Source organism: Periophthalmus magnuspinnatus, chromosome 10, assembly GCF_009829125.3.
Source record: "Periophthalmus magnuspinnatus isolate fPerMag1 chromosome 10, fPerMag1.2.pri, whole genome shotgun sequence".
NCBI classification, from domain to species: domain Eukaryota; kingdom Metazoa; phylum Chordata; class Actinopteri; order Gobiiformes; family Gobiidae; genus Periophthalmus; species Periophthalmus magnuspinnatus.
The window spans coordinates 26663899-26687969 of NC_047135.1; positions in this window are offsets into that span (position 1 = coordinate 26663899).

The window sequence follows — 24071 nt, forward strand, 5'->3', positions numbered from 1 at the left end:
TTAGCAATCAGGGAAATGTGGGGGTGGTGGATTTTGGAGAGCAGAGTAGCGTTTTTGGGGCCTTGCGGAGATGACCGAAGTTTGGAACTTATCTTCTCTGATATGTAAGAAGTAGTGTCAAAATACCGATTTATGAAAGGATAAGCTAAAGTGGAAAAGAATTGGTTCAGTTTGATGGCTGTGACAATTTTTAACACGACAAGTCAGAAAATGCAACTGGATGATTCAAACTTAAGATTCAATTATCAAAAGTTTAAAAAAAAAACATTACGACACAATCCACATTAAAAGGCGCACGATGTAACATTTCTAGTAAAGGTCCATCACCTGCTCGTCTCCATAGAGGTGTTATTGCTTTGCCCGGAATGTCCCAAAGCACAGCATTAAAAGTATAACTGTGGAGACAAGCAGATAGCACCATCAAGCCAAGTTACAGGTCAGATCTGTGGATAGCTGAGCCTGTTCACAATACTGCATTTTCACAAGATATTTTAAGAAACAAAAAACACATAACTGAATAAATGCAACATAGATAAGTATTTATATTTAAGTTTAATTCCATACTCTTGAACATGCACGCAAAACAGTAACATCTCCATGGAGACAAGCAGGCAATGCCACCAAGCAAAGTTAAAAGTTCAGATCTGGGGAAAGTTGACCCTGTTCACAGTAAGAATGCATTTTTTACAAGGTATTTTGAGTAAAAAACACATGCACACAAAGCAATATCTCCTCCTTTCCATGGAGACAAGCAGGTGACCCCACCAGAAAAGTTACATAGTGCAGCTTTAAAGTGGTTGACTGCAAATGAGTCGGGCGTCCAACATGATAATAATGTAATAAAATTATTCCGGGACGATGATTCATGGTGTCATTGTTTGGTTGTCCTTCTCCAACAAGGTGTCTGTTCTAACACCTATAAACAGAAATACATTAGTTTATACTGTGTTAAACTTGACTTTAGCTTCCAATTCAAAGGTATAGAAGATAAAGTATGCCTGTAAAACATTGCACTGCAGTCACTTCAAAATGACGTCTGTGAGACATTCATAGAAGTCCAGTATATGTGCAGTGTAAACATGTCGGAAAGTACAGAGAACAGGCCTGGGTTTGGTGTGACCACTGTATTTGAGTTTAGACTACAGCTCAGCCACAGAGCATGGAAGCCAGACGTGTAGCTTCAGACATGACATTCTGCCTTTCACTGCGTTTACATATACAGATTAATACTATATGATATGATTTTTGGCTCATTCAGGCCACTCTTGTCCCAGTTTATATGCAGGTTAGATATAGGTGCAAGCGAGGGCTAAGAAATGTTCAGTGGACAGTGGAAAGACTAAAATTTGTGTCTTTACTGATCTAAAATGAGTGACTATTTGCTGAGCTGTTTCTTGCCCTGTGCAGTTGAATACCTCTCCTAGCACGATCAGAGTGCTTTAAATGTAACAGTGGTCAGATTTAATTTTTCTTACATTGAGAGTAAAATCGTTCAGTTGACCAATGATAAGTGCAAGGAGTATGTTCAGACGTCCCCACCCCAGACAACTCCTCTTCTGCCAATGTAAAATAAAGTAAAGTCCATCAATGCAACTTCTCCTTTCAATGAAGCCCCTCTCAGGCAGTTCATGTAAATACACTCCCTCTCCTCTCCTTCCTGATATTTCTGCAATATGACACAATCCTTTTTCACCTTATCTCAATGCCTACTGTAGCAGCAGAACCATCAGCCGCTTCAGCCACTCGTACACAATTTGTACACAAAGTAATTCAAAGTACAGAATAAGAAAGACATTAAAATCACAATACAACAAGTCAAAACATAAATAATCACAAATAATCAACATGAAATTAGCATTAAAAGAGAAAAGTGCAAAATAAAAACCTTTCAGTCATATGAACAGCTAAACAGAACCATTTTGAGCCTGGATTTATACATTTGTACAGTGGATCTGGAGGGTTTGTTAATCTGTTTACTGTTGCAAATTGGACACGAGAGTTGTTACTGCAACTTCCAATAATGTCTGAGAAATACCTCTCCCTTGTTCTACATAAACTATAGTTGTACCTGTGCATCTTTTCTCTGTAAACCTCGTAATAAACCTTGCACTTTGAAACTTCCCGTTCGGCCCTCCGGCACTCCCTTTTCTGTGCCCTGACCGAGTCATCATTTCTGCTTATTTTTAACGACTTTAACCTTCATCGGGGCAATGGTGTCCAGAACATTCAAAACACTCGAAGTTACAGAGTTCAACAAATCATCAACATTTGAACATGAGACATTTTCAAAGTGTAACATTTCCATGAACAGTGCACCTGTATTATTATTTATGTGTCTCCTTCAAACAACTGCAGGACCAACTGTTGGTTTGGGAATAACAGACAGGTCAAGGAAAACACAGAAATGATCAGACAGAGCAACGTCAATAGAGAAATACAGTTTGATTTTTTTTTTATCGTGACAACATTAGCTCCTACAAAACTCTCTTTTCTCCCTCTCCTTAGGTTGAAATAAGTCCTTCAACAACTTTCACACCCCTAAGTCTGTAATTACATTGATTAGCATGTCCGGTTACAAGCAGTTGAATTTTATAACCACATTGCTAGTGACTTCCTGTATGTCCGGAGCTATAAAGTGCCCATGGGGAGGTGGGCGGTCTGTTTTATCAGGTGTTGGGCTCCATTCAAAGTAGAGGTGTTTCATTGGAGGACCTTAGCCCTCCTTAAGCATTTGCTCCTGGGTATGGCTTCAGAGCTCTGCACACCCATGGGACTTCAGTGTAGTCGTCACCCCCCTCCTCCCTCCCCTGTGTGGGTGAGTGGAGTGGATCTGATAGCACATTCTTCTGTCAGAGCCCCTTCCTGTCCTTTTGTCTCCCATTCTATGCACAAAGGCCTTCACAGCGGTTCACTGTGATTAAGGGATCAATACAGTAGAGTGAGAGGCAGCCATTTGGGCTCCTGTAGTGTCATTTCACTTAGCACTTTGAACTGAAGGATGGCTAGTTGCTTGGTTTAGGCTACTGATGCTAAAGCAGATTGGAAATGACATGGCATTTTTATTGGGATAATATTAACAAGGCAAGGCTAGCTATTTGTCTTGCCTAAGGACATAATGACATCATGCATCGTAACAGAGATCAAACTACCAATTTACAAGTCTTAAAAGAGACAGGTCATCACACAAAGTCAACTTTAATTAGCTTTTTACCATGTTGTCATAGTTTTCTCATCTCATTTATGCAATCAAAGGTGTATTTGTGATTCATGCATGTTAGAGTAATCTTTATTGTCCTGCAGTCAAGACACCATTGCTCTGAAATTTCCTGTTTTCCAGTCCAGATAAACACATAAAAAATCTGCTACGTGCTACCGTGAGCTGTAATAAGACCCAGAATTAAACCTGGACTAGAACAGGACCAAACCAAGACCAGGACCAATCCTGTGCAAGTGACTCAGTTAGTAGAGTGCTCGTCCTCTGATCCGATTCCAGCTCAAATAGATGAATACTGTTGTTGTGTCCTTAGGCCAGACAGTTGACCCCCCCCCTCACCGCCAGTGTCTGTGTACACTGGTGTATGTATGAATAGGTGAGTGGTTCCTTGATGTAAACTGCTTTGAGTCCCTTGGAAGTAAAAAAAAACGCTATATAAATTACTATTTACCGTTTAGCTTTCCAATATGTTACTTTGGCTGGTACGTTAAATACGAGCCATATTGTCTTATTGCATTGTTTGCTTGTCTTAAGAAGAAATTCAATGAGCAATTCTTAAGGCAGCGTTATAGTCAGGAGTACCTAGTTGGAGGATTAGCTCACTACATTTTGGTTGTTTGCAATACAGACACTGGGAGAACGTTTATCTTTTGCATTTAAGCCAGAACTTTTGGCTAGTCAATGCTAATGATTCTCAAAGGATGGTATAGGAAATCCTCTTACATGGGTTCTTTGAAGTGGTACAGCAGGCTCTCAGATACCAAAAGACATGTCATAATCAATCAATGAATGCTGGAGAGCTTCTTCATTCCTTACAACCTTTGCCATAGTTTTCCCCTTGATGGAACCAACCTTTTTGTACAGTCTAAGAACCAAAACAAAGAGTGTAGCAGTATTATTTGCCTTAATATTTCCAACTTTATGCATGCAATAATTTGGTATTATTTGATTGGTTCATTATGTTGTTTTCTTAATGTCATTTATCTAACTTAACTTATCTAAATTAATACTGAAACTATACAAACAATATCAGCCTTAATTAAAGCTACAGTATGTAACTTTCAGGAGATCACCTCATCTTTACTCTGCAAGATTAGAATGGACAGTTCCATGTAAACAAGCAGGTGGAAGTCCTTTTCAGGGCCAAATAAGGGTCAGTTTAGAGGAAATGTAAGCCCACTCAGAGTAAGGATTCTCATTTTTCAGGGCAATAAACACAACCAAAAAATTAAAAGGCTAAAAAGTCACATATTGTGGCTTTAAAGGTTACATTTTCCATCTCATTGGAAGGTTTGGTGGTACCTTGTTAAAATCACTGTAACTCTAAATTGTCTTTTTGTCTATTTCCCCTAACATTTCACAATTCTTTCTAGTCTCCGCAACAGTCTCCAGTGTGAGAAGAGGGGGACAAACAGGCCGTTGATTGAATTAGCTCACAGAATACCAAACGCAGCCTTTTGATTGGCCGAGACGTTAGCTGGCAAGGACATTGGAGGAGGAAGTACGTCTGTGCATACTGATGACCCAATCACACATACAGACCAGGGCTATTGATTAGAAGTACATCAAAACCCAGTACCACCACACTTAGTCTCTGTTGGGCTAGGAAGTCGCTCATAATGAAGGGTCATGCTGTTAAATCAATAAGGAAATGACACGGCAATAGAAACTGCTCTAGCTTCTGTCAAAGTCAACATCTTATTGACGGAGGTGTGAGCGTAGCAAATGGCAGCAGAGGTGTTGGTGGTTAAAGGCACATTACGGGACATCGTTCTCCATAGTGTTATATGGCAGCACTTGAAGGAAGGTGTTGGGTTAAATGTTTCTGGATAAAAATATATTTGTTTGCGGCTTATTGGAGACTTGTTGGTTTAATGTGAGCGTGTTGATATTCAGATTATTTACCGAGTACCTTTTTTATAGTTACTTATTTTGTGTTGTGGGTAGATTTTTTACATAGATTTTTGTTGTCAATGAGAGGTCTACTGCTTTAACACAACTTCGCTTAAGTTGACAGTAGTTCATAGTACTTTTAACTTGAGTACACTTTAGATGCAATGCTTTTTTCCCCAACTTTTTTACTTTTGTTCACTATTGTAACCATTTCTACACTTGCCCATTTTGTTCATCATCTGATTGGGCACTGAACCCCCATTCCCTCGTAGTATTTTAACAAAAGTACCTGGGTTTTTTCACACATGACTTATTTTATACTCTAATATTTTGGACTACTTTTTGCAATGTTCTCTCCTCTTTGACAAGCTTGCATCCTCGTTCCTGCGTCTTTGACAGGCCTGGGGGGCCGCGACACTTTTGTGCATTCCGCCCTTCCCCCCTCCCACTCTCCCCTCCCCTGTTTCCACCTCCATCGCCTCCCTCCCTCTCTCTCTCTCTCTCTTCAACCACCCCTGGCACTTTTGTTCCCTGTTCCCCCCTTTGATACCTCAAGCAGAGACAACAGAAAGCATCCTCTGCGCACATTAGCTAGATCAACCCAGATTAACCGAACTGAACCCTGTGTGTTTTTATTTGGAAGTTGTGTGTGTGTGTGGGGGCTTTTCCTCTTTACCACCCCCCTCCCTCAATCCTTCTCTCTCTCCAAACCCATTCCCATTTTTTCCCCTTTCTTTTTTCCCAGATTATATGCATTCAGACAGATGGTTCCCGTCTGCTGGCTTCTCTCAATTCAACTTCCTCTTCCCGCAGACACAGGCCCATCCCCCTCCCATTCTTTCCCCCTCTCTCTCTTTCTCTCATTCTTTTTCTCTATTCTTTCTCCCCCCCCTCCCTACCTTCAGACCAACGGACCCTCTGGAAATAATCTTTTATTGGCCAGTTGTTCGGAAGTGACCTCGTGGCCTTGATTAGATAGGGCCAGGTCCTATCACACGATTGTGCAGCACAGCCCCGTAACCATCAGGACCGCCCCCCTCCCTCGCCCCCACCAGTCCCCTTCTGCCGCCTGATCCCATGTGAGGGGAGACAACAATGGGGGGCTTTAGTGCGTCCCCATCAGGCTCTTGTGGGATGGGGTGCGGGGGGGAGGGTTGGTTGGGGTACCCCAGCAGATCTAAACAAGTGTGCTAAACAACCAAATTGAAAGACCACTCTTGTCCCAGTCCACATGCAGGTCAAAGAACCGAATAGGTGCGAATGGGGGGCTAAGAGATGTTCAGGTGCCTAGTGATTTAGCATTAGCACTAAAATTTTGCAGCTATAATTGCTAATTATATACTGCCTTGCTTGTTTCTTACGTTGTGCAGTTGAATGCCTCTCCTAACCTGATCCTATATGTAATTGGACTGCACAGTTACATGCAGTGGGAACCCAAGTACATACGGCAGCTCTAGATTTTTGAGATTCGATTCACAAAACCTCACTTGTAGTTCCCAGGTTTACATGCATTTTGATAAATTGGTTTAAATTGGACTAGCCCGGTCGTCTGGTTTTTCTTATGTGCAGAGAAATGTAGTAACTGCCAAGGTTGAAGCTCCACTGGTACGGCCGCCAAACTGCACGGACTTCCAGTTTATGACCCTGGTCTTTGGTGGTAATGGCTTTACAAACCACCAAAAACATAGTCACTGAAACTAGGCTCAAATTATAAATTAACGTCATTTATGCATAAAAGGAAGTTTGGTCAATAATGTTGTAGAAGTCTATACAATGCAAAGGAGCTAGGAGAAAAGTGACTGAAAATTAGACATTTCAGTTAAGATTAAGAAATATTTTCTTCACTAAAAAGGTGCACTATGCCACTTTTCTAGTTCAGGGTCTGCCACCTGAATGTCTCCACAGCAAGTTACAGGTTAGAGCTGTGGAGAGGTGACAATTCCACTGGAAGAATGCATCTTTGTCAAGGTATTTTTGAGAAATTAACATTTGTGATTTAATGAACACTACCAGAAAAGTTGCATAGTCCGTCTCAATAATAAAAAAAAATAACAAAGGCATGAAGGAAGTGGTGTTTGATATGTTGACTGTATTAATATGGATACCAGATGCTTGCATTCCGTACTCACATATGTATTACAGGTTATACCACAGTTTGTAAACCACTGCTCAATGATAGCATTTTAGCCCACAGACTAGTGATTTTTCTCCATAATTTCGACAAGATCCTAGCATGTAATTGGGATGAAGATTGGTGAAGACTGGGGAGCAAAATTTTGTGATTTGTGCAGTAATGCATGATAAGACCATGTAATAAACGTGACTGCTGCGGACTCAAAGTGGGAACACAACCCCATCACTCATATAAATCTCCCCTTGCTCAGTCCCATGAATTCCAACTTTGTGGAGTGTGAATGTAACCTCAGTGAAACAGGCAGAAGGGAAGCAGGGTTGCCAGACTTGAAGAGAGCAACAAGTGACTGTCGTAACGGCTAGTGCAGGTGCGGACCAAGGAGTCCAGACTCGGGGCAGATTTACAGTGTTTATTTACAAAATGGTGAAATTCAGTTTTTAATAGTTCATTTAACACACACGGGGAGCAGGAAGCGGGAGGCAGACCAGACGGGAGTAGTGCAGAGCAGGGACGGGAAAACCAGGACCAGAACGAGGACAGGATCAGGACGAGACCAGGGCAAGCCAAGCAGGGATGTCCAGAGCGGGCACAGAGACAGCCAAGGCTGGAGCACGACGGGGCCAGGGACAGGGCCAGGGAAGACCCAGCAGGAGTAATCCAGAGAGCGGGAGACAGGGCAGGAGACGGGAAGCAAGGCAGAGGGGTGGACTGTACGGGAGCTGGAGTGCAGAGGCAGGAGCATTAACGAGCGAGAGCAGGAATCTGGCAAAATTCCAATGAGTAACAGGCAGACAGGTAACAAAAATGCAAAAACTAAGCTGGAGCATTCACGTTGACACGCGGACAGTCTGGCCCCGAGTGTCTTCTGCCGAGCCCTCATATACTCGACAGCAGGCGGTGATGATTGCGTTAATGCGCTCCAGGTGCGCACGGGAGGAGTAGGAACTCCGCCCAGCTCCGGATTCAGACAGGTAGGGGAGGGGGAGAGCACACAGGGAGACAGAAAATGCAGGATCATGACAGTGACAAAGCCTTTGAAAAAAACAAACAAACCCCAAAACAAGAAACCTCAGCCCCTACAAAAATAGGTTTAAAAAATAAGCAATTTGTTAAAACGCGTGTTGCTGTTGGACCAGTGCTAATGAGATGCACATGTTTTTAATAGCATATTTTTAGTGCATATGGTTTTCATGGTTTTCTAATTATTACTTAGTTTGGTGGGATAGACGCTGCGGTAAATATTTATCATAGTTTTACAAGTGCCAGTTTACAAGTGGCAGTTTAGGGGGAAAAAATTGAAAAGAAAAGTACAAAAATACAGGACGTACTGCTGAGTTCTGAAAGAGAATCCCTCTACTTAAGTCAACACGGAACAGAAAATTCCATCCAAAATGCAAAGATAATTTACATGCAAGGAACATGACATATGACACATTAAACACTGCAGTGAGGAATCTTGGGGTCATGGTGGACTCTGTAGCACATTAGCCCTGTCAGAAAGTCAAGCTTCTTTCAGCTGAGGCTCCTTGCTAAAGTAAAGCTCTACCTTTCACGGGTGGATTTTGAAAAAGCAATCCATGCATTTGCAACACAATGTCTGGATTATTGTAATTCGTTGTATGTGAGGCTGGACCAGGGCTGCCTGCAGAATGTCCAGAAGACTGCAACTGACCAAAACTAAGAGACGAGGTCATACCTGTGCCATGCAACCTGCACTGGCTCATATTGTGTGCAATTCAAAATGTTATTGTTTGTGTTTAAATGTCTGCACTCTATGGGTCCTCTTTATTTGAGGGAGTTACTCCTGTACTCCACCCAGAGCCCTGAGGTCAGCTGACCAGCTCCTGCTGTCTGTGCCCAAAAGACCACAACCTCCTTCTGCCTGCCAGATCCTCTCAGTCTTTAATGCAGTTTAAGACTAGACTGAAAACCCACCTCTTCTCCCTGGCATTTAATTCTAGCTAGACAAGATATCTTGGTGTTTTATTGTTTTATTGTTTTATTAACTAGTAACCAGTCATATGTACTTTAACATCAAAAAACGCTTTCAAATGTTCAGCTGTTATCATGTAGTGAAGCAGATCTGAAAAAACATAATCACTCTCACAAATGCTGCTCTGTAACAAGCCCCAAAAAACGCATCCCATGACTGTCAAAATTTGTGACTCTCTAAAAAGTCACCCAAAGTCGCTATAAAGCGTCGGACTTGGCAACTCCGAGGGGAAGCCCTGTTCTTTTCTGTGCAAGCCTCCTGTTTGTCTCTGGTTGTGCGGAGCTGTAAAGCCATAACAAAGGCACGGGTGTCCAGTTACACTCTGGGAATGAGGACCGGCCTGTGTGTGTGAATGGGGCAGAATAGACAGGAAGACAACTCTGATTACCTCCATAAAAGCTGTGACCTGGTGTCGCTCCCTGTCCCACCGCTGTCCCGCTTCTCACAAACACTCCGCACAGCACAATAGTTTTACAGTGCAGTATACGCTTTTACTCCAGTATTATGCACAGCAAGTTAAAGTCAATCTCGTAGCTGCGCTCATGTAAAAATGTACCTGATTTTTACTGCTTAAAAATAACTAGTTTATTTTAAATAGTTTGCAGTCGTCCAAAATTATTCTTCACGTAAGCATTGCAGCCATCCTAAATGACAAGTTTTGAAGTGCTTTTCACAACTGTCAGAGGCTAGAGGAGAGTTATGCCATCACTGTAAAGCTAAAAACAACTAGCATGCTAACACAGACTTCCTGATTATTGGACAATAAAATGCCTTTTAACATAAAATGTTGCAATTAGATGCAAACAGTACACAGTGAACTTATTTTGACCTCAAGAGCAGCTTATACAATATATCTGTGCTAGGGCAAGACACATTTTTCTCAAATAGATGGGTCAAAATCTGCTACAGGACCTTTAAATTACAAAATGTCATTTGGATTTGAGATAATAAACCAAGAGAAGAGTGGAGCTCATGATTGCAGTGCACAGGCTTAGCAGTACAAAAGATCCAATTGTGTATTCAGAAAAACATGCAGCTTAAAAGTACACAGAGTAAACTTTCTGGACCAGACGCCTGCTCACTGGCCTCTCCAAAGGAGCTGTGAGACGTCTGTAGTGCATCCAGGCCGCTGATGCTCAGGTCCCTCATGTTTCAGCACTGGCTTCCAGAGTCAGGACTAAACATGGAGTATCAGTGTTTCAGTTTTATGCAGCTTCCTGAAGATGTGAGACAGGCCTCTACTTTGACAATGTTTAAATCCAGGCTCAAAATGGTTCTGTTCAGCTGTGCATATGACTATTCATTTATTTAATTTTAGTTTTTATTAGTTTATATTGTGATTTTAATGTCTTTCTCTTTCTGTAAACACTTAGAATTACTTGTCTGTGTACGCATTGTGCTGTACAAATAACCTTGCCTTGCCGTGGTGGAGTGTACCCACATGTTTGTCTTAATATAGATGTTATTGCTTTACCTGGAATTTCCCACTGTTTGATATTAAACGTAGCTATTGCCATGGAGACACGCAGGTGATACACTAAGCCATACTACATGTCAGATCCGTGCAGAACCGACTCTGCTAACAGAATGCATTTTTTTTTGCATGTGTGTTAACTATAAAAACACATACTTTAACAATTGCAAGATGGATGCGTTTAATACCATACTGTTGAACATTCCAGGGAAAGCGATAACATTTGGAAACAAGCTGGTGGCAGAACAGAGTTTTGCCATGATGCTGAAGCTAACAGCTAACATGCTAATCCACACTTCCTGATTATTGGATAATAAAATGAGAGGATGCAGCTGACTTATTTTGACCTCTGGTGTGAGACAAACTGCATAGTAATAAATTGGGTACAGGGCTTTTAAGACTATTAGCATTGCTATATTGTATGTGACACGTCCTCCAGTATTTTCTCTTTAAAATCCATTCTAAAACAGATCCAGTCTTTAAGAGCCCAGCTGTCCAAATAACTGTCGTCAATCCCTCTGAATGACAGCCCTGTATGCAGTTACCCTTACATAATCACATTAAGGCCTGTTTACTAATGCCTATTACAGTAACCCAATGAGCCCCTCTCCCTCTGGTCCCATGTGGAGACCCCCAAGGCTCTCCTGCAGTGCTCCAGCTGGGTGTCCACAGTCCCAAATCCAGGAAGGCCCGGACCACCCCCGCAACGGGCGCAAATGGGGGGCTCGGGATCAAAGGTGGCACACACAGAAAGAGCTTATCTGTTGTTGATTTTAGGCTTACACTCAAGCACAGGCTTCCAGAAATGTGTTGAGGAATTACAGGGCTCGGATCGCGGAATCTTCAGCTTTTCATCTCCTCTTTTTTAATACGTTTGTTCTTGCAGGAGGGAATGGGGGAAGGGGGACTACAGTGGAGTGTAAAAGCCAGGCTTAATAAAAGTGAAAGTGACTCGTTAGAAGGAGAGAAGTCAGGAAACTGGTGCGGATGGGCAAAGAGGCGAGATGGATTATGACTTTAGCGTGACCACTGGGAAGTATTGACAGTGGATCGTTCAGTGTATGTCGGTATACGCCATGTACCACAATGGAAGCATCTAGGGGTGCAATACACAACCTTACTGACTTATGATTTCATAGAATACCCATACCAATGAAAGAATATTGATGAAATTGCCTTACATAACTACTGTCTTTGCCTTGAATGTTCCACAGTATTACAGTTGGTTACAGTTGCCAAATAGCTGGTTGCTTTAAAATGTCTAATCAATTACTTTGTTGTGAGTACACTGTTGCACACAATGTTCTGACATTTCACAAATCCACAACTCCTACTGCCTAGTACAAGTTCAAGCAGTTTTGGATTGCTTCTGTTCCCACACCACTTGGTTCTTAACATTTCAATTTCGGCCCCTGTGAGTGGTACGATTCTATCTACAGGTCCTTCAATGGAGGTATTATGGCAGAGGGGAAATTGCACCTTAAGGACACCCTCTCTCCCCGCTGTAGATCTTATTAACTATGTCCCTCTATAATACGGCCCAGCTTGACTCTGCCTGAGCCCGCCCCTTCAAAATAAAAGAACCTGCCAATCAAAGTCCACACACCGGTCGCCATGGCATGATTGGCATTTGATTTGAGTGTTCGGTGGTGTGGAGGAAAATGTGAAAAAACAGATTAGTTACAGCCACAATATTAATCTTGGTTTGAGTAGAGACAACAGTGATGGAGTTCGCATGTTATTGTTTTATTTATATCCGTGCGAGGAAAACACATTTCTGTTTTACTCTGATGCATCGTAAAGGTGCTCTACCTAATTTTTACCATTTTAAAAACATGAAAAACAGAACTGGTTCAATTTTAAATGGTTTGCAGTGGTCCAACGTTATTCCTCACTTATCTCGCATTCAGAGTATCCTAATTATTCACCTCAAACAGTTTATCAGTCTGTGACTTTTTACCACTTTTGGAGATCAGTCACTGTAATGCTGTAACAACTAGCATGCTGATGTGCACTTCCAGATTATCGCACAATAATCCACTTTCTAATTACATGCAGACAGAACACAGTGTGCTTATTTTGACCTCAAGAACTGCTTATACAATATATCTGTACTGGGGCAAAACTCATTTTGTACATGGAAAAATCATGTACAGGGCCTTTAAAGGGTATATATTATGCATCATTTATTTATGTTATAACGTTTTTTCCTTGTCTTTAGTCACGCAAACTTGTATTTATGGTGATTCATGCATGTTTCAGTAATCTTCAATCTCCCATTCTCTGAAAATTCCCGTTTTGGCACCCAAAAACAGAATATGTCTTCTTCCATAAAATCAAATCAAGATTATTATTCTAATTTCAAGTAATTTTAAGTACTTTTTCAGTGCAGTGGCAAGACAAATTCTTTTCCACACCGCTGCTTGGTTGGAGCGCACCAGCCTGTGTGGAAGTCTGAGTATTCTGAGGCCACACATCGAGCTTCCAGTGTGGAGCAGTGGGGCCTGACGTCTTACCATTCTGTATCCATACTCGCCGTGCGCTTATGGAATTCTGCGCACAGCCTGTGGAATACTTACAACGCTCCGATGCTTCCCAAAAGTCCCTCCCCAGACTGAAGTTTCCTAAGTGCTTTTCCTCTCCACCTGTTTTTGTAGACTACTGTGCAGGCCTTGTATTGGAAAATGCACAATAGACTGATGATGATGAGTTGGACAGAGGTACAGCGCAAAGGTATGTACAAAAGCTCCAGTTGTATTATGATCAGATAGGTTATTATAGTACGGGAAAGGCAAAGTGGGTTGTTGTGTGTCTTGCCCAGAGATACAACAGTAGCATGATATTGTGTGAAGGTAGATTTACCATACAACCAACTTGGGACCCCCATAATATGAAAGTGACAGTAGTAAAAACAATAAATGGCAAAGCATGTTGAATCAGCATTAGTGTTGTTTATCTGAACAGTTAACAAAAATGCCATTCTTACAGTTAAAGAATAGATTATATACAGTTTCATAATTTTAAAAATAGATCTTGCTAGACTAGTTTTATTTTCTTTCTGAACAATATTAACCAGACCAGAACAAAAGAAGAGACTTATATGAGCAGCAAAACGTCTTTATACCAACAACTTTTTGTCCAGTTGACAGAATTTTTCTGAACAATATTAGTTGAACAAAAATTCCAAATTTTGCATTTTATGGAAACAACGTGGAAAAATGTGTTTTACAGAGACCTGTCAAAACTCAAGGAACAGCAATTTATTCTCAACATTGGGTCTTGTTGCCTGGTTCACTCCTCAAAATATCCAAATTCACACATACGCACGTACGTTTAGAATTTACTCCTAAACTTAATGATCCCAGGTTGAGTTATGCTAAATTCTTGCTATGCTAACAAGTTACACTGACTTTGGTAAAGGCTATCCTCTTCTATTTTCAATGACATTTTACTTAAGTTCATCTTTACACATCTGGACGGTGATGCTTAGCTTTAGCCTATAGCTCGCCCCACACATGTTCACATTTTGCTCCACAGACAGCCAGCTGCGAAGGTCGTGTTAGAAGTTGAAAGGAAACTTGTGCCGCCCCGTGAATCTCACACCATTACTCAGGACGAATCAAACGTGGAACACTTCACCCCGGCAAAAGGAAAGTTGGAAAAATCCGGGGAGGAAGTTAGCAAAAAACTGAAACCATGTGTCTGGAAGTACCTCATCTTTACGACTTTCAACAACTCATGCTTATTCACGTTTGGCAACAATCAAATGCTCAATTTACCTTTACGCGGAGATCACCGATGTTCCGCTAAGGTCAATATTGTGTGAGTTAGCCTGTAGCTCGTGTAGCGTAGCCCTTTAAAATGTATACGAGGTGCGGCTAGAGGAGACAACAAAGGGCCTCTAATTCTTTCCCCTCCCGAGGCGTAGCAGCCACATCAAGCGCTCACACTTCCCCTGCCTCAACACGGTACAGGTGCAACTTTAAAAAGAGGACACAGTTAAAAGAGAGAGAAGAAACACATTGGTTTTCCCCATGTGCGCTAGGTTCTCAGCACTCACCCCTCTGATGAAGATGATTAGAATGAAGCTTTACTACCATGGAACGAAAGCGACATTAATGAGGACTAAAGGTTCCATGTGGCATTGTGAAAATTGAACAAGTAGTTGTTGTGGGTACTTTAAAGTTGTGATGAGGCCTTCAAGAGTAAATGGTGTGTTCTAAAGATACAATTACTACAATGTCAGTATGCATTTACCTAGGTTTTTCTAAAATAATGCATGATGTTGCAAAAGATCATGTACTTGTTCTTTAGTTAAAGGTCCTATATTGCACAAAATTGACTCTTGTGCGTTTTAGGCCATGTTAGAATGTTGTTATCTCCTCAAAAACATACCTGGAGTTGTATTTTCATTTCATTAACGCATGTTCAAGTAACTCTTTATTATTAGCCTGTTTGTATCTCCACAGCTTAGAATGTTCTGTTCCACTTTGTGATGTCATAAAATGGTAATTTTGGAGTTAACAGCTACTGTACCTTTTGCGTTTAGTTCATACACCTACACTAGATTATTTGGCTAATTTCAACCCAGGAACTGCCCATCTCATGTGGAGTTTACCAACACAGTGGAGCACTTCCTGTGTTATCACATGACATCACAAGGTTTTCCGTTTGAGAGAAGAAGTCAACCTAAATATGCAGGGTTTGTGTGTTAAACATGTGTGAATGAAACAAAACACAACTCCAGGTATGTTTGTGATGAGGAAACAACATTATGACATAGATCAGAAAATGGTGTAATATGGGCTCTTTAAACATAAGTGGCGATAAATGGAAAACAATATCAAGAGGATTTTTGGTAGCTCAACACTTTTGGAGTTGTTATTGCTTTCCATGTGTCACGATGTGGTGTTAAACTCGGCTTGCATTTATTTAAACATTTTTATTGCTGAAAAATATACATTCATACAGTGATCAGAGTTTCCATGGAGACGAGCAGGTAATGAATCTTCCATCAGAGAAGTTTAGAAAAATGTCTTTAAAATCAGTTGGGCAATTTTTTGATAACCCTTCCTCTTATATCTTGACATTGGCAAAACATAGCCTACACATAAAAAAAAATGTGACTAAACTGGGACTGCTTGGACTAATCCAAGACTAAACCACGACTAGAACTCAGTCAAACCTTGTCTATATATGGGCTAAAATGGTTTAGCATGATACCTGAATGCACCCTTAATAGTTAGGAGATAGTTAGGAAGTAATCCCTGAAGGCCACTGTGATAAAATAACTATCATATCATATACGCGTTCATCTAGTTAATGCTGGGTGAATCTTGATGTGTGACATGTATAAAATGCTCCGAGGCCACTGCAGGAGACAGAGTCATTAGTGAAGTGCAGAGCAGACAGGGGTAGAGTGGGGGACAATAGTGGAGACAGAGGGGCAGACAGAGAACATTGTGCCTGACAAAAGCCTTTTCATGGATGAACTTTGGGCACAGGTGAAGATCCTGAAGAGCAGAGCCTAAACAGACCCATAAATTAGCCCTTGTCATGTGGAAGTGCTCCTTCAAGTCTGCGTCCTCCAACCACGAAGCCCCTCAGTCCGATAGCTATTCTTTGGACTTTATGACTTTCCTCCTATCTCAGATCCAAAGCACAGATAAGAAAGTTGTAAGAATGCCATTTAAACAGCAATAAAGGCAGTGAAAGAGGCAAACGCTAATTGTTCATGCTAAAGGTTGCTGTGCTGCTCGGCCTCGGTACCAGACATGGTGATCTGGTATTGACCTCAATAGGTCTATAAAACAGATAAGACTATCTCGCATCCTCAGGAAGTGCACCCCATAAACACTGAGTTTACGGCCGCGATAGACACTGAACAACACGGGTCATGCGCCAAGCCAGAGCTGACAAACTTTATTTCTTCAAATGCAAGTAACACAGAGGGTCATTCATACATTGTTTTATGAGGGTTATAAGGGAATGTGTCCCTTCCAGGCCACCATAGCTATAGCCTATTCATGGAGTTTAAAGCAACTATACATGATGTATCCCATGTATTTGAGCAAAGTTTGTCTCGCACCAGCAGGCGTCTAGATGTATTGTATAAGCAGCTCTTAAGGTCAAAATATGTCCAGATAAGACTATCTTGCATCCTCAGGATGTGCACCCCATAAAGACTGGGTTTATGGCTGTGATAGGAGAACAACAAGAAAACACGGGTCATGCGCCAAATCAGAGCTGACAAACTTTATCTCTTCAGATGCAAGTAACACAGAGGGTCATTCATACATTGTTTTATGAGGGTTATAGGGTCATATGTCCTTCTCAAGCCACCGTAGCTATAGCCTATTCTACTTCTGCGACACGTGGAATTTAAAGGCCTTATACCTGATGTATCCCATGTATTTGAGCAAAATTTGTCTCGCCCCAGTAGGCCTACAGATGTATTGTATAAGCAGCTCTTAAAGTAAAAATATTTCCAGATAAGACAATTTGCATCCTCAGGAAGTGCACCCAATAAAGACTGGGTTTACGGCCACAGTAGGAGAACAACAGGAAAACACGGGTCATACGCCAAGTCAGAGCTGACAAACTTCAAATGCAAGTAACAAAGAAGGTCACTCATACATTGTTTTATGAGGGTTAGAGGGTGAATCTGTCCCTTCCAGGCCACCATAGCTATAGCCTATTCATGTTTTGTGACACATGGAATTTAAAGGCCCTATACCTGATGTATCCCATGTGTTTGAGCAAAATTTGTCTCGCCCCAGTAGGCCTACAGATGTATTGTATAAGCAGCTCTTAATGTCAAAATATATCTTACGCACGCTGTCTACTTCTAATTATGAAGTGTTTTATCAGGAAGTGCGTGTTAGCATGATAGTTGTTGTCAGCTGCACAGTGATGTCAAAACTCTGCTCTGGTTTTAGCACTTATAAACTCATTGCAGTGAATAATTAGAATGCTCAGAATGAATAAGGTAAATGAGGAATAACTTTGGACGACTGCAAACAGTTTAAAATTAAGTAGTTCCGGTAAAAACAAACAGTAAAAATCATAAAATAGGTGACATCAACAAATTAAATTGAACAGTATCAATATTATTTGCATAATAATTGTTACCATAACCACCTATTGAAGAAAGTAGTTTATTAAGTCGGTTTTGAGTTGCAAATTTCAAATAAAGACAAATTAGGCTAGTTTAGCATTAGCATTTTTAACACTTGCCATTTCCACAGCTCTATCCTAATGCTAATCTCAGTCTATTAGCTAGTTTAGACCCATTTGTTTGTGTATTTAGCTACTTTACTAACTTAGCAAGTAGTATATAGCCCATACACACTATTATTTTACAATTAAATTTAGTCCACTTTTTAAATTCAGAAAACTTGAATAAATAAAAGCTTGCACAGGAAAAGTCCCAGACTGCTTTTGTGTGGCTAATTTTCGCATTCATGGTTTAGCAATTTGTCATGTAGCAGACTGGAAATAGTGCAGAAAGAAGCTGAGCGGCGCTGAATGCTAATGACACAAGCTAATCAACAGTCGGCCATTATTCAGGCAAAGGTCGTGCTCCCTGCAGAGGAAGTGTAGCGCTATCATCAATCTGCTCCCAACGGGCCGCATGAGAAAGGGGCTGGAGGTGGTGGGCGGGGTTAAAAGTTGAGTACACTGTAGGTGCCAAACCTTGCATTGAGAGACTTCACACCCCAGCACCACCTGCATCTACATGTCAAAGAAGCTATCCCGTCGCCTTGGCATGTTCAACTTCCAGTCTTCGTTTATCATGTCTTCGTTTTTCATGTCATCCTCGGGGTTGCCAGGTTTTCAGAGAGCAAGAAGTGACCAAAGCCTTGAAAAAAATCCAAAACAAGTGACCACAATCCCACAAAATGATAACATTAGTTCAAATACAGTAAAGCGTCAAACCAGCTAGATATAATTGTACATGTTTTGCTAGCATGTTTTACATCAATAACAGCTCTAGAATATTAAAGGCCTCGTACCTCTACTTGTACTTGCCCCAGTAAAGATATATTGTGTATTTATCATTTTACAGTGATGGAAAAACTCTACTCTGTTGTAAAAAATGCTTATAAACTCATCAAGGTGCATAATTAGGATGCTTGGAACGCATAAGATAAGTGAAGAATAACTAAATAATATAAAACAGAACTTAAAAAAGGCAAAAAAAAATCCCATGTGTGATTTTTGACATGTATGAAACTTTTTTTATCATTTGCAAACAAAAAAACAAAATAGAAGCCGAACTTGCATTAAAGAAGTGTGCAATGCAGCATCGGCTATCTTATTCAGAACAGAGAGAGAGAGAGAGAGAGCGGAGGGCGGTCGGTTGGGAGTGCATGGGTGACAGCACAGGGGAGCGGGGTAGTGGGGGGCGGGACACATTGAGTTTGCCAAGTCAGGCAGAACGATGGACAGGAAGCAGGGCAGGAAGGAAGACGAGGCTCTCCCCGTGAAGTGCCATTGTTTACGGGACGTGACTTGAAGCAGCCAAAAGTGACTGCTCCGTGCTGGCCCATTTCTCAAGAGGGCCAAGCACCGATCCACCTGCACACGGGACGCACGCATGAGTGGTTGTGTCATTTAAAGGTTCCATGTTACACAAAATGAGCTTTTATCCATGTTATAATGTAGTTACCTCTTCTAAAACATACTAGGAGCTGTGCTTTGTTTTATTCACACATGTTTGAGTAACTTTATAATTAGCCTGTCTACATTTCCAAAGCTCAAAATGCACTTTTCCACCTTGTGATATCATTTAGAGGAAGCTTTCAAGTTAACAGCTACCTTTTACATTTTGTTCAGTAGAGATTGGTAATACCAGGTCTGAAATTATCCAAATGATTCAAGCGAATGTGTGAATGAAACAAAACACAACTCCATTAGTTCTAGGTATGTTTGTGATAAGGAAACAACATTATATCATAGATCAGAAAATAGTGTAATATGGGTCTTTTAAATAATGAGAAAGTTTGAACTCTGTCTCCATCATTAGATATAATTTAAAGTGGAACAAAATGCTGAATCTACTTTTATGCTACTTAACTGTGTATATGGTATTTTAAAAGCATTATGTAGTGTTCCTAGTCATTTCCCAGCAATTTTCGTGCAAACTATAACTTTACAGCTTTGCAAAAACATCTAAAAGTCTGAGTGCTGTCTCCAGTGACCACTACAATTTCAAGTACTAGGTGACATCATGCAAGACTGTACTGATTAGATCCAGGTGTTTCTGATTACAGAAACCTGACTGCAGGGGCAGAGTTTGACGTCTCAACTAGACAAATCACACTGTTCCTTTTAAGTATAGTCTCCCCTCCCCTTACTCTCTTCTTTAATCCCCCAGGTACAGTTTAGTTTACCAGCTCTATTTGAAATGTGGTTGAGTGTGGGCGGAGTTATTTGTTTTGTCCCAGGACTTTAGGTGTTTAGTCCCACTTTAAAACCGTATGACACCACTGACATTTGACCCACGGTTAATAAAATGTTCACAGCTAGCTTTAGTGTGATGGCAACAAAGCTCTGGTCTCTGCGGAGGAATAACTTTGGACTCGTTCTGTTTTTACCTGTTAAAAAACGTAAAAATCAGGTACATTTCGGACTCACATTAACATTCGGGATCTTTGCATATTCGTAAGACATCTCACACTAGATAAAACTGACACTTGGTGATCCAAAATGGTCACCAATAAGGAAATTTCGTGAGGATTTTTTTTCAGTTTTTCCACTTTTATCTCTGTAGAGCACTATAAAATGCTCAGAGGTTAGACTGTGAACTTTAAGATATCTATATTTTTTGGAGGATAATTTAACACACATTTGGATAGGCTATCTATAAATTAAAACCTTACAGATGGGCCCTATACTTATAGAGGCTGTCCAATTTTTTCATGTAATAAAATAAAAATTTGTCTTGCCCCAGTACAGTTATATTGTAAAACCAGCTCTTCAGAGTCAAACTCGAATTCAAACTCGAATTTTAAAGTATGTTTATCTCTACGAACCATGACGTAGTGCTGTTGTGCGGTTAGCATGCTAGTTGTTATCAGTATTACTGTGACACCCAAACATTGCACTTGTCCATTATATCATTTTTTGCCAAAGGTGGGTAGTACTCAGTTACATTTACGCAAATACATTTACGACTAACTTACGACTAACTTTATAAAAGAAATTGTACTTTCCAGAGTACTTTTGTAGCCGCATACTTTTACTCCTACTTGTGTAATATTATTAGTGAAGTAACAGAACTCAGTAAAAGTTTTGGTTAGGCCCACTCCTTCCACTGCGAGTATGTGACAAATACTTTTATCGTTTCTTGCACCACTTCATATATGATTTAGTTTTTCAAATTTGTACTATTTAATGTGTTGTCCTTCAAATTACATTCACTTCAAATTATAAATCAGATGTTATATCGTGACAGTTACTTTCACTTGTGTAGTAGTTTTCCCAAATACACTTTTACTCCTACTTGAGTCTTTTCGTGGTTCACTACTTTGTATTCCTTCAGTGATATTATTTTGAAGTAACGTTACCCTTACTCGAGTATAATTTATGGCTACTCTACCCACCTCTGATTTTCGCTCATCCTATCAGACTTTTACTTCAGTATCTTCACATATGACTTTGCAGACATCCATAATTGCGTCTGATTGCTAACAGTGGTTGACCCAAAGCTCCTTTTGAACTTCTCCGTGGACCTCCATCTGGACCACAGTCAGTAAAATGAACTCTGCCTTCTGCATCTGCTCACCAGCCCATCTCTGGAACGCTCCTCTGGCTCCTCTCTCCTGGCTCCTACCTCCTCGTCTGAAGACCATCCAGCAGCATTATCTCTCCACCAATCGGACGCCACATCCATACCTCATCCCGCAGGTAACCTTTCCAGCAGATGAGCTTTCATTGTGCGCCAACCAATCAGAGAGCACCTAGGAGATTCACAGAGAGAACGGGGCCAGTCTGGGTTTTGGGATGTTTGTTGAAGTCATTTTGTTGGTGTATTTAAAGTTTACTCACAGGGAGGTGGAGAGATTAGGGAAATTACCTTATGTTGGTAGAGGCCACTTTTGCTCGGTCAACTTGTTTGAGACTTGTTGAATCCAGCAATCCACTTTTGAGAAACAAGATATAAAGGTGCGCTATGTAACTTTTCCAGTGCAGGATACACCACCGGCTTGTCTCCGTGGATATTTGTTTTGCCTTTGCCTGGAATGTTCCACAGTACAACATAAAACATATCTATCTTGCACAAATTCAATTACACGTGACCTCTTGACCTCACAAATCAATAATATCTCCGCGCTGACAGGAGCTAACAGGTGGCATATCGTTCATCAGAAAAGCATAGTGCTCCTTTAATACAAAGAAATGAATGTTTTATAATTCTCACTTATGAAACTTTCTCCTCTGTTATCCAGTCCTGAGCTGGCACCAAAGCACCATGTAACACATCATAAAGTATTGGGTAATATAACTTGCCCGGGTCAGCCTCGCAGCACCTTGAGTTTGGCAGTTTGCTGTGAAATATTGGACGAGGAAGTGAGCTGCGTCCTCACGTCTGCAGTGTCCAGGGAGACAGCCTGTGGTGGTGCCCTCTGAGCTGACCTCACACAGCACTGCTCTCCATGTGTTTATACTGGAGACCAATCTGTAATGGAATGAAAAGTCTCATAATACAGCTCTTATCCAGATGTGATTAGGAGATAGACATCTGACATTCAAAGACTCAGAACTCTCCTCAGGTCTAATTCTTTAACTGTGTTTGCCAGTGTAGACTTCAAGTCCAGAGAGTCCACCAGTCCCCTGTGTGTCCAGTGCACAGTCTGGGTCCCCTCTGGTCCTTCCTGATTGCTGGAGCAGGCAGATTCCGGTCGCTCTAATCTTCCTCTTAGACTGCCCTGAATTAACGAGAAACCCCATTTGACACACATGCTTCCACTTTTCTGTTTGTTGCCTCCCCCACTGAAGTCGGCTTAATTCGTACAATTTGGCCTTCATTAGGCTGTGTTTCAGGCTGCGGGGCACAGGTAATGCAAAGCATTTCCCCTCTCAAATTGTAGCCCGAGCCTGGGTTGCTAGGAAGTGGAAGAGCCTCAATTGCAGCCATTTCCTGGCCAGTGTACTGAGAGGTCCTATTACAGCATTTAGGTCAGGCCAATTGGTGTCATTACAGCAGCCAACTTCCCTCCACCAGAGTAATGAATTAGCCCCAGCTATGTGGGCTGTATGATTGCTGTTGCCAGGGGAGATGAGTATGAAGTGGGGTATAATTATGGTATGTATCCCTGAGCGGATGTGTGGGGTGGGCCAGTGTGGGGGCTCAGTCCTTTTGTGTAATGGCTTAATGTAGCTGCTGACAGGCACCGGGCAACAGGCAAAGGTGCTACTGTGCTCTGCTCCACTCCACTCTGCTCCACCGATCACACGCCAAACCAGGCCAAACCCGGCCAAACCAGGCCAAACCAGGCCAGTTTGTGCCAATGCATCCCAACCTTAACCCTTCTACACTTACAACAAATAAGTCTGTGAGTCATTTTTATTCGTCGTGTTCATGAGGGGTCCATAAAAGCTGTTAAATAAGAGTTTACAGAGCTCTTCACAGCTCATTTGTATGGTAATAGAGTATGGCTTATGTGATCAGGTAGCACCACTTTTGCTCAAACTTCATTAGGAGCTGCACGTTTTTACAAGACAAGCAAGGAAACCATTAACTGTTGGAACACTGATAAATTACCCCCATAATAAAACAATAGTGAACTCTGATTGCATGGCCCATTCATAAAAGCAGTGAAAACAATAACCAAGAGGTGCAACCTTGTTTACAATGAGGGCTGTGCGAGGAGGCCAAGGGCTGCAGTAAAACTATAGAATTCTGTGTACGCCATAATTAAGAAATGCCTTAGTCTCTATATAATCTCCCACTGCACCAGCAATGGGCCAAAATGTACTTACTTAAACAATCTCTCATCAAGTGTTGTTCATGATCCAGGGGAAAAATATAATAGAGAAAACAAATATCTGGGAGAGCAAAAGAGTAACTTGTACATTAGAAGAATGGGAGTTTTGCCAGGGGCCAGTTCAAAGTTCTTGCAATTTGATTTAATCTGGTTGCGTGTTTGATATAAGTAGTATTGGCTTGATTTGAGTCTGATTTGAATCCAGAGGAAAAAAAACAAATGGGAAACTGGACCATGCAATGTGCTCCCTCACCTTCTACGATCTCCCCCATCTCACTCACTCTCTCCCTCCCTTTTTCTCTCTTGCCTTACAGTCCCCCACTCTTACCCTCTCTCTTTCTCACCCCCCTCCCTTTGTCTCTCACTCCTGG